Raw genomic sequence first — 12405 nt, 5'->3', positions numbered from 1 at the left:
CCACTCGATGTTTGGAAGTAGGCTACATACATTTGCGAATGTACGTTTTCGGCAATGAACAATATTAAAACCAAAAATCGAAATTAAATTGGAAACAAGGCTCTTTACGCTTGCGTTCGTCAGGGCCTATGAGAGGGGGTACGGCGTACCCTTGAGGACCCAGGCCTGTGATTGTTAGGGGGCCCGGAATTGTGATTGTATAGTTTACGCGCAAAAATGTTTGGTTAAAACCATCCTAAACGACTAAATTCAAGCATAAAAGTTGTTATTCTTTAGTCCTGGGGGGCCCGTAATGTAGCAAGAGGGCCCGGAAATGTAACTAAGTGCATTGTGCGCAAATTAGGGGCCCAAGGTGGTGATTTAATGCTTTACGTTAAAAGTGTTATGTTAAAAGCTAAATTAAATCATAAAAGTTGGTTATTCTCCTGTCCGGGGGGGAGGGCATAGCGTAGCAAAAGCAAGGTTGAGATTGCCTAACCCGCCAGATTTTTTTTTTAAAGCCCGGGTGTTTTTGGGCTTTTTGTGTTTTTTAAAAACTATTTGAAAAAGGTAGTTTCACGCTTATTTTACTTCAAAATGAATTTAAGAGTTGTAGCAGGAGCCAGAGTCAATACTTTCGGAGCTGGAGCGGAGCCGAAGTAAAAAAAAAGTGGCTTCATTCACCTCTGCTAAGCATGTGGTGAATGCAAAAGTTAATGAAGAAAGGTTATTGGTCAGATGATTAATTTGTGAACGGCATCTCATTAAACAATATTCGCTATGCTGATGACACTGTGCTCATAGCGACATCCCCGAACGGTTTACAAACACTAATTAACAAAACTTCAGACATCAGTGCAAAATATGGAATTGAAATTAATGACAAAAAAACAAAATGCATGACTATCTCCAAACAAAGTCCTGAACCCCACTTTGTACTTCACCAGGGAGGCAACACAATTGAACAAGTGTCTTCTTTCAACTATCTTGGTTCTCTCTTGACAGCGGACGTACGATGTAAGAGAGAGATACGAAGAAGAATAGGCCTCGCAAGCTTTCTATTCTTCTGAAGGTGCGACTTCTCATAGGGTTAGTGTGGTCTGTTCTCCAGTATGGTTGTGAAACATGGACCTTCAACACAGAAACTAGGCGTAACATTGAAGCAGCTGAAATGTGGTTTTACAGGAGAATGCTCAGGATTTCATATACTGATCACATCACAAATGCAGAAGTTTTAAACCAGGTACATCAAGACAAGGAACTATTGAACAACATAACTCAAAGGCAACTCAAATTTCTCGGTCACATTATCAGAAAAGAAGATTTCGAAAATCTCTGTCTAAGCGGCCGCCTTCTCGGGAAACGTGCTGGTGGCAGACAACGAACAACATTTATATCCAATTTCAATACATCAATCAGCCAACCAAGAACACATTGGGACACTGCGCGACAAAGGGAACAGTGGAAAAATTTACGAACTGAGCATCTAGTTCATCAAAGGCCGCATCGGCTATGATACTGTTGATGATGATTAATTTGATTATGTTTTGACCTGATGTTGTGTTTGAGCCTTAATTGGTAGAGAGCTTGACTTGTTGTAGGCTACAAGATAGGCTACATATGACACTCAGTAACGTTAACGGATTTAACATTTTTTATTAAACACAAAAAAAAACATTAAAAAACTGCTAATCCAACGTTTTCGACACCACATAATGTCCTCATTTGGAATAATTATAAGCTACATCTAAGATAAATAACTAAGTTTGAAAATTTTACATTAAAGCTGTACTACAAGCGACACCTTTCAACAGCACCATCAACAACTGACACATGAATTCAATGCAGGATACACAAATTGGCGAGTGACAAATCACATGATATGCACAACACAAAATATATACTAATTAAAAACGCAAAGCAAGATGGTTAGTTTGTGTAAACTAAAGCTGATCAATAACAGGTGTAGAGCGTTTAGTCAATCTGGCAAGGCTCAGCATAGAATCAAAGTTAGCCAGACAAGTTACCTTTGATAAAGTTATTAAAGTTTTTGCAGAAAAAAAGGCAAGAAAAATCTGTTTTGCTGAATAAATGAAGTCAGCGATGTACAAAATACTGCTTTTGATATATAGTTGACATGCAAGCATTGGCTAAGTTAAAGAAGACCCTGACAAAGTTTATTTTGGCCAAGTTATAAAAGTTTTTGAAAGAAAAGTCCAGACAAGCTGTTATGCTAACTAGTAACTAAATACCGATCATGAAGTTATTGTAGTACAAGTATTACAGTAGGCTATATTGTCTTAGTTTTGATTGTGGGCTAACTTGCAATCATACCATACTACAGCTACTAATTTGATGCTCTTGAGTCTGTTGAAGCGTGAACTTTTGAAAGTACTTGAGCTTTTTTTGCTTTTGGACGATCATTGTCATTCTCAATCTCAGCAAAATTTTGCACATGCTCAAGTTAAATAACGGACTGATTGTTTAATAACTATTAATAACTATAATATAAATTTGTTTATGTACAGCAGAATTTGGATATAATGGACTATTTATGGGCAGCATTTTTTGTCCTTTCCTGTATCAGAAATCTGACATCTTTTACATCCAAATGCCTTGGAGAAAAAAAAACTGACCAGAGTGTTGGTCCATTACATCAGAGTTCTACAGTAATAGCACATTATACTGTTATGTAGTTGTTAAACTGTACAAATTATCCTCTTTGTACAATAGTAGCCTACTGGCTGTATGTGGGTCCACGTCTTTTAGGTGCAGACAATTAGGCGCCGGTCAAATAGGCGCGCACATTGTGGTGTCAGGATATTTAGGTGCAGAGCATTGTGGCGCCCGGTCATTTATGTTCTGCAACGTCGAACTCTGGTAAGAAGATGCTATGTATTAATAGAGTGAAACTATGGAATCAAATACCAAAAGAAATACAGGAAAAGTTTTATAATGCTTTTAAATTTAAATATAAAAGTTTGTTAAAGAATTTGTACTATGATCACTCCTGAAACATATCATCTGCTTATTTCTCTGCACAGTTTTTTTTATGTTGCCCTGTGTTACTCCACTGTTAATGTATTACCGTATGCAAAGTGCTGGTATTGTGGTATATGTGTTAATGTTGTTCTTAATTTTGGGTCTTTTGTTTAAATGTTTGGGTGGCAGCTGACTTTGGTGACCTTTTGGTCTTTCGCTGCCATCCTTGTTGTGTGAATTATTTGTGTTTATTGTGTTTTTGTATATTTTTGTTCTTTTCTTTTTCGCCAACAAAACAAAAATAAACTGAACTGAACTGTCATTGCCGTCTTCATTATAATAATTCTATGTATGCTGTTATCTAGTTTTGATGGCTGCCATGTCATCTGATTGTTTTTATCGTTCTGAATACTTTCAGTTCTTCTAACTTGTAGGCTAACACTACCGTACCAAGTAGATAGCCTATTTAGTGAGATTTTGTGCATTTGCAGTTTGTGTAGGCTATTATTTCGTTGTTTTTCATTGTTATTTCGTTGTTGTTGTTCGTTATTTGTGCATTTGCAGTTTGTGTATTATTTCGTTGTTTTGGATATGGACAGCTTTGTCTGATGCAAATAAATATTATTATTATTCAGATGCATAGGAATAGAACTTAATTTAGAATAGGCCAATCCCATTCTCTGTTCCTATAAACTTGTGTTTTATGATGCTCAGTCTTATCTTATCTGGCAGCAGGGCAGGATAGGCCTATATCATATGAGGTAAGTGACATATTTATCTTTCATATTCAATATTATTGTGCATAGCTTATTAAAATTAAATAATAGTTTTATTGCAGCCTGATACTATTATATCGCACAGATGTCTAATTCTGCAGTAAAATGTTGTATGGTGTGCAATACGCCTAAGCAAACCTCACGCGTTTTGCCCAAGACGAAGGGGGCCCGGAGTGAGAAGAGGGCCCGGAATGACTCTTCGTACCCTTGATGAAAACTTCTCTCAGAGGCCCTGACGTTCGCATGACCACAACTACGATTCTCGTGGATACCAACGTTATTGTCTAAAATTAAAATCTAAAGTTGATAAAGTTAAGGGTGAAACAAGCTGTAGAGGTTTTAGAGAGTAGCCTAGTAACTTTATATGCCATAGGCTATGTTTAATTTGCCAGAAATAAGCCTATGAATCGCTATTTAAAAGCATTAGCCCGCAAGATTGCTTATTGATTTCAGCATTTTTAGGTTTCTCAGTGAATTCGTACAATTGATCAAACATGCCAAAGTTACGCTGCAAAAATCTTGTCTTCCAAGGATCAAGTTTTTTCGTAAAAGCAGACACTTTATCACTGAGGGTAATTAAATTTGTCTGCTTTCCTTGCAGAGATAAATTAAGTTTATTCAGTTGTTCAAAAATATCAGCCAAAGCCAGAACGGCAACCCAAAAGCTATCGTTGAAATGAGTAACAAGCTTGGATTTTTTCCTCCAAGAAACTCTCTCACAGCATCACATAGGCTAACTCAAACAGTCTGTTAAACCCTTTTCTCTTTGATAATAATTAGCGAACTTGAGTTGGTCTATGCATCGTAGTTGTTCATGATCAAGTCAGATATTCGAACATATGGAGGAAAGAGTCAACAATTTAGTAGATGAGCCTTGATAAAATAACAACTTTTATGCAAAGGGTTAAAAAACAACGATTTCAGACTTTGCTCGCGGACCACCAGGTAAATGTCCGCGGGCCACAGGTTGAGAACCATTGGAATAGGGGAAAGTGGTGTAACTTGGACCAGTGTGTAATTTGGACCAGTCCCCTAACTCAAAAAATAAAAATCGTTTTGTCAATATTTTTGAACAGCTTGGAAGAAAAAATAATAATAGCCCGGATGTGAAAACCTCAGCGCATTTGGTTTAGACAGGTGGATGGGAGATTGGAATTTGTGGTTTTGGGTATGCTGATGTTATTTTGGGGAGTTGGTTGCTTGACTTTTGAGACTGATATGATGTTGGTATTCAGTGGCGTACGCAGGGGGGGCCATTGGGCCATGCCTCCCCCCCCCCCTTAAAAATTGTTTAGTAGTTAACGACGTAGATTAAGGCATTTAATATGTTTTGCATTGCTCTGTCAAAGCAATTACTGTAATAATGTTGTTTTATAGACTAAGCCAATACGAAATACATGGCCCAATCCAGCTACCCCACCCCAGGTATGCCAATGTAGCATAGTGTTCTGTAAGCCTATTGCAGTGATCAGTGAGAGAGAAATGGATATAGTCTAAACTAAAACCATACTGGGATATCATGAAGACGTCTGGGATATCAATGGCCAGTGGCGTAGCCAAGGGGGGGGGGGGGTACAACCCCACTTGGCACGCGTGTGTCGTCACGATATTGAGAATGATGCTTTCAGTACATAGAGACTTAGCTTTATTTCCGAAAAATGCCGAAGAAAACATGATCTTATCCTTTTGCTATGCCACCTGACAGCACCGTTTTACAGGAATATTCATACCCACATTTTTGTTGAAAATGCTCTCAAAATGCACCAAATTCAAAGTAATTTTTCAAAATTTTCTGGGGGAGGGCCCCCAGACCCTCCGCCGCTGGGTGTCGTCTTGAGCAAAAGCGCCGTCGGGCTTCGCCCGCCGGTCGTCAAAACCCCCCTTTCAAAATTCCTGGCTACGCTACTCTCAATGGCCCCCCCCCCCCCTTGAGAAAATCCTGCGTACGCCACTGTAATGGTATTATATTTAACCTATAAGGAGATGTTGTGATCAATTACAAGACTTATGACCAAGTATGGCGGTCATAGTTGGTAATTTTTACCAGAGCATGACAGTGTGTAATTTGGACCAGTCATCTCACCTATTTTCTATGAGGTAAAAAGGGTCCAAAAATCAAGTCCAGTTTACATCTGCATAGTCTGTGGAGATACAATACAAGTGATGAGGACTGGATTCAGTGCTCGAAGTACAAACATTAGGCACATGAAGATTGTGCCAATGTTACTGACGCCACCTTCTACTATTGTACATAGTTATTGTGAAGATAGGTAATCCACAGCCCACAATACCTTCAAGATTGTCTTTCAAGTTTTCAAATTGAAAACTTTCATTGCTAGTCATAAAATTTGGAAATGATAGAATGTAGTTTTTACGGTTCAAATTACACACCCCAATGGTCCAAAATAAGGGAAGGTCGGGACCTGCGAGCCACTTTTTTCTTTTAGACGCGTATCTTCTACGTTTCTCAATATTTTTCTCTAAAAATTGGCTTTGCAATGCCTTGTAGTGCTACCTACTCTACAGCAAAAGCACAAGTTATTATTTCAGCGAATGTTTAATTTACGCTTAAAAACATAAACACGCGCCAAGTGGCTTATCGCACCCCACATGTGGGGAGCGACAAGCCACAATTGCAATAAGCCAAAAAATGTAGTATTTTAGCAAAGAAATCACTTCGCCATATCAAAAATACAATTCTAAAACATAGTTGTATTATTTATGTGTGAAATCAATCTTCAAGCCAGCTTCCAAGCTTTAAATTTTGAAATAAGCGATGGAGAATTTTCAAATGATTCCTTGGGATGAGTTGTCAGAATTTTCATGTGAAATAACATAATTAATAGTTGCAAACGAAACAAAAGTCAGAATTGTGATATATCCTAATGGAAAGGTGTGAAAACAAAAAAGTGATGTCATATGACACTTTACCATCTACTATCACAGGCACTTGTCATGGCTCGTAGGTCCCAACACAAGGTGACTCAAGGCTCCCTACCTGATCGTTCAGAAATGAAACAACAGCTGAAAAAAAACTAACATTGCTATCTAAAAAACTTTCAGCTTAATCTCATCATAAATATATCACCTACCAGGCTACCAGTGGCGTAGCTAGGGGGGGGGGGCGGACCGCCCCGGGCGGAACGTCTGGGGAGCGGCACTTTCAGACAGGACGTTTTTTTTTTATAATGCAAAAGTACACAAAAAATAAAAGCAAACAGAATGGCAACGTTCAAAACACAGGGCCGGATTTAGCCTAAGCGCTGCCCTAGGCAGATACGAAAAGTGCCGCCCCCTAAAAAAAATTTTCGATGGTGCGCTACGATTTATATTTTCAATTCCTTACAAAAAAGTTATTTGCACAGTTTATTTGAATACATCAATGAATGTCATTGCATAATGAACTAATTGTTCAAAATCGCTTGCGGCGGGCTTTCTCTCTTGCAAACAAATCACTAATTTCTTCAAAGTCTGTAGAAACAAATAAAGATGAGTTAATCCTCAAAAATGTGAGATCATTCATGGTTTACATACTTTAAGTATCAAGGCAAGTACACAAAATAGCCTGCAACTTTTCCATCAACCTAACATTGACTAAAAACATTTTTTCTAGGCTCCTTTAAATTTACTAACAGTGAAACAAACCGAACAAAGATTAATAAAAATTGCACAGACAAACCCTAGTCCTCCATACTAAGCGAGACAGAAAAATAAAACAAGCGCTAAGCAGCACATATTGTTGAAAACCAATCAAACGTGAAGTAGCCTACTCTAGGTGCGATAACTTGCCATAGCCTACATGACTTGCCGCACTGTTTATAAATGTGTGTGATGTGATAAAATATTTATTAATTCCTATATATCTGTTGTTAATTATTATATTCACGTACAGTATTATCATTTATCAATGTAATATATTCGTATATTTTGCCGCCCCCAATAGTTTGCCGCCCTATGCAACTGCCTACTCTGCCTACTGCTAAATCCGGCCCTGTCAAAACATCTTAAATATCTAAAAACGTTTCAAATTTTCATGAATTTTTCTGCCGTTATGTTTTTAATACGTTACAAAATTCCTATACTAGCCTTTATTAAGCAGAGGCGGAAACATGCTCATCAAATTTGGGTAGCCTTGTAAAAGGTTACAAATTGATTATTTTAATTCTGCAGCAGTTTTTGTGCTTTTGCATTCAGTATATTACTAAATTATAGCGGTCAGTGGCGTAGCCAAAGGGGGGGAGGGTTGGGGGTTTCAACCCCCCCTTTTGAGAAAAACTAAATGGAGAAAACTGAATCACTTTTTGAATTTTACGAAGCAGATCTGCCGTGTATAAACGCCCTTGCTATTATATCTGAACTGCGTATATGTGGTATCGATGTCTTTTCAATTCTTCCCAAACCAGTTTGCCAAAAAGTGATGTAAGTGCATTGCCATTTTGCCCGCAGTCAACGTTTCCAAACATTAATATTTTACTCCGCATTCTGGCTACTCTTCCAGTTAGCCTACCACTTGCACCAATGAAAGATCTTTTTCTGCTCTTTGAAGACTTAAACTTATTTAAGAAATTCAACCTCTGAAAACCGATTAAACGGTTTGGCTTTGGTTAATCTGTATAGAAAATTGGTCCCAACTGTTGAGGATGTCATTAACAAGATGTGTGAAAAGGTTCGTCGACTTCCTTTTTCCCTTTAGTTTCATCAGTAGGCTATCAATGAATTTTTGCATTCTTATTGCTTGTGTTGATGATTTTTTCATAGCTGTTAGCTGTAGGCTAAGCATGATTCTACTAATTCGACATGTTAAAGCAATTCTGGTGCTTTATCTTTTAAAATGAGTAAGAACTTGTGTGTCATATTATGCTTTATAATTCGAATGACCTTTCATAATTCATATAGCAGGGTGTGACCGCTCTACAACGGTTCAGTATCCATGGTATCCAGCTAACTCGTGCAGTCGATGGAAACACCGCAATATCTACAGCTGTGAAAAATTGCACTAACCTTTTATAGCCTATACCCGATTCCAGTGAATCGTTATACAAAACTTGAATATATCAGAAATAAAGTAACTTCATTGTCTCAAAGCTTTTTGTCTGACACTCATTAAGATGTATGACGTCTATGACGTTACATTTTTTAAACTTCGGGTCAACTTTAAAACATAAAAGTTAGTGACTTACCGGAATAAGATCGTTTTTTGGATCAACTAAGGAGAAAATTGATAAATAATAAAACTGTAATAATCTCGCAAAAAAAAGCAATCAACCTATGTCTCTAAAAAAAGGTTTGCCTAATTTTAAACGAAACTGCATTAAAAGAGCTAGTTTTGCCAATACCAAACATTCAAATATCTCAGTCAGAAATTAGCAACAAGAAAACATAAAGACTTCAGCTTTATTTTCGAAAAATGCCGAAGAAAACATGACTATTTTACAGGAATATTCATACCCACATTTTTGTTGAAAATGCTCTCAGAATGCACCAAATTCAAAGTAGTTTTTCAAAATTTTCTGGGGGAGGCCCCCCAGACCCCCCGCCGATAAGTGTCGTCTTCGGCGAGTACACCGTCGGGCTTCGCCCGCCGGCCGTCAAAACCCCTCCCTTTCACAATTCCTGGCTACGCTACTGATAATGGTACGTTTGTCTGACTGTACACCGCAAATTGAAAATAGCACGTTGCGTATTGCAGTGCTGATAAAAAAACACGTTTCATTTTCACATGCTTTTTCTTGAAGGGGCGGCAAAATCTGAATCCGCCCCGGGCGGCACATTCCCTAGCTACGCCACTGCAGGCTACCACTACAAAAAAGTTCATGAACATTTCTTGCATAACAAATGAGTTATTTTAAAACACAATCAGCCAAAAAAATTTACTTTTTTAACCCAAAACCTATAAATCCTCTTTGCACCTCCATTTTTAGTACAATTTTGACCAAAGGTTTGTGGGAAAGTTATCCAGGCATAAAAAATATAATGACGTCAAAAAATGCAAAAAGAGTACTTTATATTAAAAAAAACGGGGTGGATTATGGCTCCCACCATGACCATGGGTCCCGACCTTCCCCTACACACTACATGTGTAATTTGGACCATTTTTGAATATTTTTTATTGCCTAATTATTCTGTATTTTTTTATTGTACGTGGTTTATATTTTCTACACTGGTTTGCAAGTAGGCCTACTGAGACTGTATCTGGGTGAAAAATAATACCCATTGACCGGAAGTTGGCTGAGTTGTGCTTATTTTTCTTTAAGGGGTTCAATATACACACCTTTCCCCGTGAATGTTCCGTACACAATCAAAACTTGTTTACATCTCTAATCCAGAAAAAAACAAGATAGGGGAAGGTATGGGCTGATGAGCCACTTTTTCACATTAAAAGCTATATTTGGTATAAGGCATCTGCAGCTAATAAGGCCCGGCCAGTAATAAGGCCCACCCCCTGGATCTCCGTTGTTACAAATCTTTTAAACAAAATTGAAAGCTCCCATTGCTGCTATGGTAAATTGAGACTAACTGGTAAAGTTTCACAGCCTAAAGTTGAGAACTTTTTGAGTTACGGAAAGTTGAAGTTTGGCGGGACTGAAATTAAGTGGTTTTATTAATTTTCACATATTTTAGACTGTTCTGCAGTAAACAAACCGCTTTGACTTCCGTTTTTTTGCATTTTATGTGAAAGATATGTGCATGCAGATGCAGTAAAACCAATAAATTTAAACTTTTTTTCTAATTAAAGCAAGACTGATAATGATGATCAAACTAGGCTAATTTCGGTAATGAGGCCCATGGGCCCCTGGGGTAACGTTGTGCACCCCTGGTTAAGAAAGTGAAGGTTAAAGACTTGAGTGACCTAAACAATTCTTGTTACACCATTAATCCAATTTTTTATTGTAATGGAAATATCACAATTTCAGAATCAAAATACTTTATCATCCCTACCATATCTAAAAACACCATGTCGCTTTTTAAAAAATGGAGCATGGGGCGGGGGAGGGAATAGTTGTCTCTGTGTATTTAATTATTACTTATGTGCCTGTGTTGCTGATTAGAATTTGTTTTGTGGTGTTGTTATTGTGCAAATACACCTTTTCCATCACTTTTGGTGCTAATTCAAACCGGGCCTTATTCACAACACGTGCATCTAATAAGGCCCGCTTGAGATTGTTTTAATTTTTTTAATGTTTTACAACCCCTTTTACTTAGAAACTTGTTTCATAGATATGTTGTTTAGATAGACCCAAAGTATCCTTATTCCAAGTTTCGTTCAAAATTATGCAGTACTCACAAAAATATTGAGGTTTGAAAATTAGCGGCCTTATTAGCTGCAGGTGCCTTATAACTATAACTAATTAGTTATAACTAATTAGCTATAACTAGCTATAACTAATTAGTTACTCTATGATGACGAAATTTCAGCACAACATAGTGTGATCACTTCGGTATATTGTGTAAAAATTTCAACCACATATAATTATAGGATCAACAAAAATATTTGGAAACATTAACGGTGATCAGAGTGGTTCAAGGGTGCAAACGCGTTTGGACCCTTGAACCACCAGGTATGGACTCTTGAACCACACTGATAAGTTTGACCTTAAAGATGTTTAGAGCAAACTTTTAAAATACAATAAATATACTGTCAAATGCACACACCACTAACAGTTTGCAGAAATAACTTAGAATAAGCAATATTAAACTGCGAAAAGTCAGTTCAAAAATTTTTAATGTCGACTGTTTGTTTTGTCGTTACTGCAAGTGGCGGGGGGAAGACAAAAACAATTGCTGAGGCATCACTAGCTTCGCTAGTCAATTTACAATATTTTACACTCCACTTATAGTAGGCTACACAATAATTTCTAAAATAAATGAAACATGTTTATTGTCCCTCAATTAGGCATATGCTACCCCATGAACTATGGTTCAAGGGACAACATTTTTGGTGGATCATGGGTCAGAACTGTTGGTGACAAAGTTACATCTTAGCTTTACTTAATTAGAATGAAGTAAAGTCTAAAAGAACTGTACTAAATCCTACACTATAGGCTATAGCCCATTACAATTTCTGAATTTTGTATCTCGATGCTAGCTGTATTTAAGTTTCTGTAAAGCTCCAAACGCAAATGAGAAATTTTACTAAAACACCTCAAAATCACACCCCACCCTCTAACTTGCAAAATTTTAAAAGATTCAATCCAGAACTTTCAGAAATACTATTGAACTAAATGCTACTTTAGTTGAAAAAAAAATCTACTATAAGGTTTTGTTCGAATTTAGAAGGGGGTGGTTCATGGGTCCATACCTTCCCCTACCCATAAAGATATTGGCTTGTTGAGCACAATTTCCATTATTTTGTGCTTTTCCGCCTGGTTTACTCAGTGGTTACTAGGCGCACGACTTAAGATCAAGCGTCCCTGGTTCGACTCTAGGGGTGTGCGCATTTTTAAAGACTGCTCTTCATTTAGCGGCACCTAGTGGATGGAGTAACTTCCCGGCAACAAGATTTCAACAATCGGAAATTTCTCTCTGTCCATCTTGGTAACCGGCCCTATGTCAAGCCTTTGGCTCTATACTTTTACCACCCCAGAATGACAATGCTGCGGTATTAAGCTGATACGAAAACGGATTATGAGCGCCCAACGTTTTAAAAAATGCAACAGTTTGGAAGCAT

Source organism: Aplidium turbinatum, chromosome 11 (genome assembly GCF_918807975.1).
Source record: "Aplidium turbinatum chromosome 11, kaAplTurb1.1, whole genome shotgun sequence".
Lineage (NCBI taxonomy): Eukaryota > Metazoa > Chordata > Ascidiacea > Aplousobranchia > Polyclinidae > Aplidium > Aplidium turbinatum.
The sequence above is the reverse complement of the archived record's forward strand: the minus strand, read 5'-3'. Positions refer to the sequence as shown.